The sequence below is a fragment of the Syngnathus leptorhynchus genome, chromosome 5 (assembly GCF_054491065.1).
Source record: "Syngnathus leptorhynchus isolate UIUO chromosome 5, UIUO_Slep, whole genome shotgun sequence".
Lineage (NCBI taxonomy): Eukaryota > Metazoa > Chordata > Actinopteri > Syngnathiformes > Syngnathidae > Syngnathus > Syngnathus leptorhynchus.
Genome location: NC_141199.1, coordinates 4,415,028 through 4,422,491, shown reverse-complemented (window position 1 = coordinate 4,422,491; position 7,464 = coordinate 4,415,028). Strand labels below are relative to the sequence as shown.

Genomic DNA, 7,464 nt, shown 5'->3' with positions numbered 1-7,464 from the left:
GATCCCCGGCTGCAGAGGCTGGCTCTGGGGAGATGGAATCTCACCTCTATGGCTGGAAAGGAGCCCGAGCTGGTGTGTGAGGCAGAAACGTTCCGACTAGACATAGTCGGACTTGCCTCCACACATAGCTTTGGCTCTGGTACAAGCCCTCTCGAGAGGGGCTGGACTCTCTTCCACTCTGGAGTTGCCCACGGTGAGAGGCGTCGAGCAGGTGTTGGCATACTTATTGCCCCCCGGCTGGGCGCCTGCACATTGGGGTTCACCGCGGTGAGCGAGAGGGTAGCCTCCCTCCGCCTTCGGGTGGGGGGACGGGTCCTGACTGTTGTTTGTGTCTATGAGTCCCTGGAGGACGTGCTGGAGAGCGCTCCTTCTGGGGACTCCATCGTTCTACTGGGTGACTTCAATGCTCACGTGGGCAATGACAGTGAGACCTGGAAGAGCGTGATTGGGAGGAACAGCCCCCCCGATCTGAACCAGAGCGGTGTTCTATTATTGGACTTCTGTGCTCGACACGGATTTTCTATAATGAACACCATGTTCAAGCATAAGGGTGTCCATGTGTGCACTTGGCACCGGAGGGTGTGTTCCAATTACAGGGAAATCACACTCCTCAGCCTCCCTGGTAAGGTCTATTCAGGGGTGCTGGAGAGCAGGATAACATCGATACATTTGACTTGATTTGCCTTTTCAGAGGGGTGTATTCAGTTGAAAACGTGTTCAGCAGACGCATTGCTGCTGTTTTGTTTTGGCTACGGAATTGTTGAGTGTTGCGTGATTTTTTTTTTCTATTTGTTCTTTTGATTCAAATGGCTTACCCTAAGTAGAATCTCAAATTGTATTGCGGCCAACCGTAGAATCTGGGTTGGTTATTGCACACGTTGGTGTTGCAATAGTGGAAAATAGTCCCCACGGCAAACATTGGACAAGTTATTTTGTGTGATTCTTCATGGGAGCTAGTAGCCGAGGGTGGATATACCACAGCTAGTGTTTGTTTCCGTTCATTATACCATCAAAATTTTTAGCGATTTTGACGCAGATTGAGTTGTTATAAGAAAAAAAAATGATACAAGATACAATACATGTCATTTGATAATCGGAGCTTTAACAGACAAACAGAATCGACGGTGCTGTGGTGGAGAGTTTGAGCAGCACCAGATTCCTGGTGGTGCACATCAGTGAGGACCTCTCCTGGACCACCAACCCTGCGTCGCTGGCAAAGAAAGCTCAGCGCCGCCTGTACTTTCTGCGGAAACTCAGGCGAGCAAGTGCTCCTCCTGCCGTCATAACCACGTTCTACCGTGGCACCATTGAGAGTGTCCTCTCCAGTTGTGTCGCTGTGTGGGGTGGTGGCTGCACTGAATACGACATGAAGGCCCTGCAGCGCATAGTGAACACAGCTAGTAAGATCATTGGGGCTTCACTCGCCTCCCTGAAGGACATTTACACCTCCCGTCTCACCCGCAAGGTGACCGCGATTGTGTGTGATGTGAGTCACCCCGCTCACTCTTTGTTTGATCTTCTGCCCTCTGGGAAGAGGTACAGATGCCTGCGCTCCCGCACCACCAGACTCACCAACAGCCTTATACTCCAAGCTTTCAGGATCCTGAATTCTCTCCCCCCTCCACCCTCGGCTGCATAACGTCCTGTTCTTTTGCGCTATATTCTGGCTGTCTGCTGTATGCACGCTTGCTCCATTTTGCTCCTCTTATTTGTCTATTTATTTATTTGTTTATTTATTGGGTTATTTAGTTGTACTAAGTTCATTCTGTTTCCTTTTTCAATCACTTTTTGGTTCTTTTATCACAAACAGGGTATTTTAGGTTGCATTACCTGACATGTTTCGGCATGAACTTCCGTTAATTGTGTCATAAGCTTTTTTGAGGTCAATGAAAACTCCTACTGCATGTCGTTTGTTGTCTATTACGCCTGTGCTGTTGATCTGTTTACTCCAAAACCATATTGGTTCTCTGCAAATAATTTATGTTTTTCCAAAAATCCATCCATTCTACTGTTAAAAAGCTTTTCCAATATTTTTGAGAGTTGTGGCAATATTGAGATAGGTCTTTAGTTTGTAAAGTTGTGTTTGCTCTCAGTTTTATAAAGAAGAATGACTTAGCAATTTTCATCTTCTTTGGGAATGTACCAGTTAAAAATGACAAGTTACAGATGTGAACAAGTGGCTTTGAAATGATTTGCTTAACTAACATCATATCATTCCCATTGCAGACGGTAGATGTTTTATTTTTGCGTTGTTTTACAGTGTTAATAATTTCATTTTCATCAACAGCTTTCAAAAACATTGAGTGAGGATTCCTTTCTATTAATTTATCTCTGTTGCCTACATCTGGCGCTGGAATCGGTATGTTTTTTGCTATTTGAGGCCCAACATTTACAAAGAACTGATTAAAACAGTTTGCCACTTCTTCCATATTATAATTTTCAGTATCATTTATAACAAAATAGTTAGGTAATTTGTGTTGTTCGGTACCTTCTCTAATAATGTGGTTTAGGAGAGTCCATATCCCCTTAATATTATTTTTGTTATCCTCTAATTTATTCTTATAATATTCTTTCTCACTTAATCTTATAAAAATTAGTTAATTGATTCCTATATCTCTTATATTTATCTTCAACGCCTTCTGTTCTCTGTTTTATGAAGTTCCTATAGAGTAAATTTTTCTTTTTACAGGCATTTCTTATGCCTTTCGTCAACCATGGACTGTTCTTATATTTAGTTTTCTTATTATATTTCTTGATTGGACAATGCTTATTATATAATGAAGTGAATGTAGTCATCAATTTATGGTATGCATTATTTACATCTTTTTCTTTATATATTGCATCCCAGTTCTGTTCCATTAATTCATGTTTTAGAGTAGCAATTGTCTCATCTGTCCTAATTCCTCTTTGTTGTTTATACACCCCAATTTCAGATTTGAAATTGTTGTCATATAATGTGAACACTGGAAGGTGGTCAGTAATATCAGTAATTAGTAATGTTGTCCTGTTTTCTATTATATTGGTGAATATGTTATTTATCAGAGTAGCACTCTATGATGTTACTCTCGTGGGTCTAGTGATTGTAGGAAAGAGACTCAGGCTATGCTTTAAATTTTAAAAAAAATCATCAATATTTTGTTGCTTATTTGGATATAATAGATCAATGTTATAATCCCCGCAAATAAAAATATTTGTGTTGCCTTTTTTTATCACACTTTCTATCCATTCTGTGAACGTCTCAATGCTAAAACCAGGAGCTCTATAGACACAGCTTATAATAATGTCTTTTTTCTGTTCAACACAAATCTGTATCGTGAGACATTCAAGAAGATTGTCCACCACCTGTGTCATAGCCGCTACAATCTTGAATTTCATATTCAAATCAGCATAGATTGCAACACCACCCCCACCTTTACTCTGTCTGTTATTATGTATGAATTCATAGCCTTCCATCTCAAAGTGCATTCCCTTCTCAGTCATAATCCAGGTCTCAGAAAAAGTAATTATATTAAATGGTTGTTTGAATGTGTTTAAGTAATCCCGAATGCTACTAAAATTTGTATATAGACTCCGGCTATTGAAATGGATAATAGATAGCTTATCTTTTAAGATGTCCGTATTGTACTGATCATTGCTGTAATAATAACGTGTTGTTTGTGGTGGAGAAGAAATTATTATCTGGGTCGATGTCCTGATCTATGTCCAGAGTGCTGCTTTCACTGTAATCAAACGTTCCTGTTCTTGTATCCACTGTATTACATGTCCATTGTTGCTTGATGTAGTGTCCCTGAGCATTATGTTTGTGTTTTGTGTTGTTACCTCCATTATGGTTCCAAGTCCATTCCAGTTGATTTTCTATTGAGGATACTTATTCAAGCTTTTCCAGTTCCTCAATACTCCACACCATCAGTATCTTGGCCACTTCTGGTGATCCATTTAGTTTGATGTATATCTTGCAATTTCTGGTCCATGTACTCTGTATTTTTCCCATTCTTCTCAAGCCACAGTATTTTCAAACTATACAAAGCTCTTGAATGACTACCAAACCTATACTGATAACACAAGAAAAGTTTCTCTTTTGGTATTCTCTGTGGGTACAGACTGGCTTGTATGGCGTTAGATGGGGGTCAAAATTTTGTACTTGGAAAAAATAAAACTTGAAACTAAAAATAAATGTGTTGAGCTTAAATATTGAAAAATATAACATCCATACATACATACATTTCCTATACCGCTTGTTCCCGCGGGGGTCGCGGGCGTGCTGGATCTTATCCTAGCAGTCATCAAGCAGTAGGCAGGGGACACCCTGAACCAGTTGCCAGCCGATCGCAGGGCACACAGATACGAACAACTATCTGCACTCGCACTCACACCTAGGGGCAATTGGGAGTGCTCAATTGGCCTACCAAGCATGTTTTTGGGATATGGGAGGAAACCGGAGTGCCCGGAGAAAACCCACGCGGGCACGGGGAGAACATGCAAACTCCACACAGGGAGGGTCGAAGGTGGACAAAATATATCAATGTATTCAAATCAAAAATACTTGTATGAAACGTTTTTTTGGGTTAAACATAATTTTTCTTCACATTGGTAATTATTGTGAATAAACGATTTATTTTCATTTCTCACTTCCATTTATAGTTTGAAGTTTGATGTATTTTTTACGGTGGCATGTTTTATATTTTCAATTCACATCTTACCAATTCAAGTCTTATTTTGTCTGGGGTTTCATTTCAGTTTCGGATCTTTTTTTTTTTCCAGTTTCAAATCTTTTTTTTGTGTGTGTTTCACACTTTTGACCCGAATGTGGTGTGGTACTAACTGAGCGAGGCATGGAATCACGAGTGGCAGCTGAACAAAAAGGCTGTCCCTTTTTAGAAAACGTGTTTAGAAATTAGTATTAGTTACTCAGAGGGATATTTTTAACCACTGTATTTATTTTTACATCTTGTATTATAATTCACACAAGTTTTATTTTTTAGACCCTCAAGAAAATACAATAATGGGGAAGTTAAAATATGCTACAGATTGATGGGCTCACTTATGTTGTTTTTCTTTAGAAAGAAAAAAATATTTGCCAACGCTGCATTTGAAGGACAGGCGAGAAAAAATGCTTGTGCATTTACAAAATTACAAAAGTAATTGTGTTATAGTAAATATTTCCAAGTTGTTTTCACCAGGCCATGACTGAATCCAAATGTTCCTCCTCGCGCGGAACTTCCTCCATCATCTTCCTTGGTGTAAAAAAAATAAAAATAAAAAGACAATTAAGTGCCATGATAGTGAAACAAACGGACATAAGTGTGCAGCAACATTCCTGCTGATACAATCTTCTGTTCCCAGAGACAGAGGGACAAAAAGGGCCAGTCGCGTTTATTTATTGTGGCCTCAGCAACACATAGTGAATTTACCATGGTTTACAATGGTCAACCTAAGCAGTTCTAAGCAGTCTGTGAAACCCATGCTGCATGCGTACGTACATGCATGCTCTAGTTGTGTATGCTATGACCTAAACATTTGATTATTATGTGCATTTGTGTTTACTCACTCCCAGTTTAACTTATTGGCTGCTGACATGAGACATCCAGAGCTTGCAGCATTGCCAGCACTTCAGAAGCAACCACAGCCTGTAGGTGAAAGGCCTGCATTCGGGTGGCCCTCCAATGGTCGGTCATAGCTGCCTATCAGTCAGTGTGGGGCAAACAAGCCTGTAGTTGGAGGAGGCCGCTCATGGTGCTTATTATTTGGTTACCCAATTTACCAAAAAGTTACTCCGGAGGCATACATGGACAAATGATAAAATCGTAGGACACTTGTGCCTGGGTTTACAGCGCTTATATTTCAGTTACCCTGCTCAGGCAGTTGCCCCGGATGCAAACCAAAGTAAGAAATTCCAATATCCCGCAGAGCACCAGGCGTGATGGCTCACCTTTCGCCCCCTTGTGAAGCAAACCAAAAAGTACATAAATACCAATGTCAGTGTTTACCATTATCGTTTTCTTTAGCACGGTGCTTTTTCCTAATTTTACTCATCAGATATTCAGAGCAAAATGTTTAGTATTAATTTCATATTTAACTATATATAGATACTTTCAGAATATTCATAGTGTAAATGGGCATAGTAAATACAGTTGTTTTTTAATCGAATTCAAAATACAGTAAAGCTTTACAGCTAAAAATATTCAGGACACAGTATCACCTTTATTTTAAGTCGCACTATCATTTTTAAACATGCTGGTACAAGCTGCAAAATTGAATCAAAATTGAATCATCTTGTTTGTCTGTTTTTATTTGTACATACCTTAAAAGCTTCTGACCTTTTCAACTATCATCAACCACCTCATGACTCAGATCTGCGAGCAAGTGACAGGCGTGTCATTTGGCCGACCTTGAATGTGCTGATGACACCACACTGTTCAGTAACTCCTCCAACACCTCAGCAGTGCTCTCATCATATACCAAACCAAAGCAGCAAAGCTTGGCCTCCAAGTAAGCTGGCAGAAAACCAAAAGACTTATATGCATTGGTGACAGACCATCTCCTTCCTTCCCGTCTTTCAGTCCATATGAAATTTTTATTTCCTTCATCTAACTGGCCTCCACCATTTGCTCAAGCCTCAGATTGACCGCAGACAAGGCCTCACGATCATGCATTCACTGTAGAGGACCCTCTGGCGTCACTCTCACTCCCAGAAGACCAAATTGTGCATCTATAATACGGCAGTCCTCCCCATCTTCTTGTATGAAGCAAAATCCTGGCCTCTAAGCAAGACCCTCACCAAGAGGATTGATGACTTCGACAGCGGGAGACTCAGGACCATCATGAATATCAACTGGGACCTCCACGTCACCAACTCAGACCTCAGAAAAACGCATCCTTCAGCCCTCTACATCTCGACTGGCGCATGCGTCCGTTGGGTTGGAAATCTCCAAATTCCCCTGGAACACCCTACTCTTTTCATTCGATCCAGCTACACATGGATGGAAAGGGCTTCATGGCAAACCCTACACAAGATGGCTCAATGTCATTAAGAAGGATCTCCACCACCAGGAGGATGCAGGGGAAATAGCCTAAGACCATGGTCATTGGTGGGCCCTGGTGAAGCTGAGCAGCTTTATGCGGTGTGACAACCCCGTCAAGGAAGACCGGGCCCTCGGATCGCAAGAGCAATATATCTATTAAAGGTAGGGAAAGAATAAGATACAAATCCTACGAGAAGATATGTTTCATGAGATGGAGCCCATGAGAACAAGATGAAACGAGATTTTGGCAAAATTTCTAATGTAAAATATATTTTTTTCAGTTTTCAAAATGTTTTTCTTTTCATCAAGCAGACTGCTAAGAAAATGATCTGCTAAAACGTGAACATAAACAGGAGAGTTAGTTTTGTTACAGGCTCATATTTCCATAACAGTTGTAGCTGAAATCTTTCCTCTTATTAAATAGTTGGAAAAAAAAAATATA

The 7,464-nt window shown here is 40.6% G+C and overlaps 1 pseudogene; it reads right to left on the bottom strand.

Annotated features, from left to right (window-relative positions):
* Positions 1-2,574: 2,574 nt before the first annotated feature.
* LOC147056276 (uncharacterized) overlaps positions 2,575-7,464 on the bottom strand; it is a 61,313-nt pseudogene continuing 56,423 nt past the window's right edge.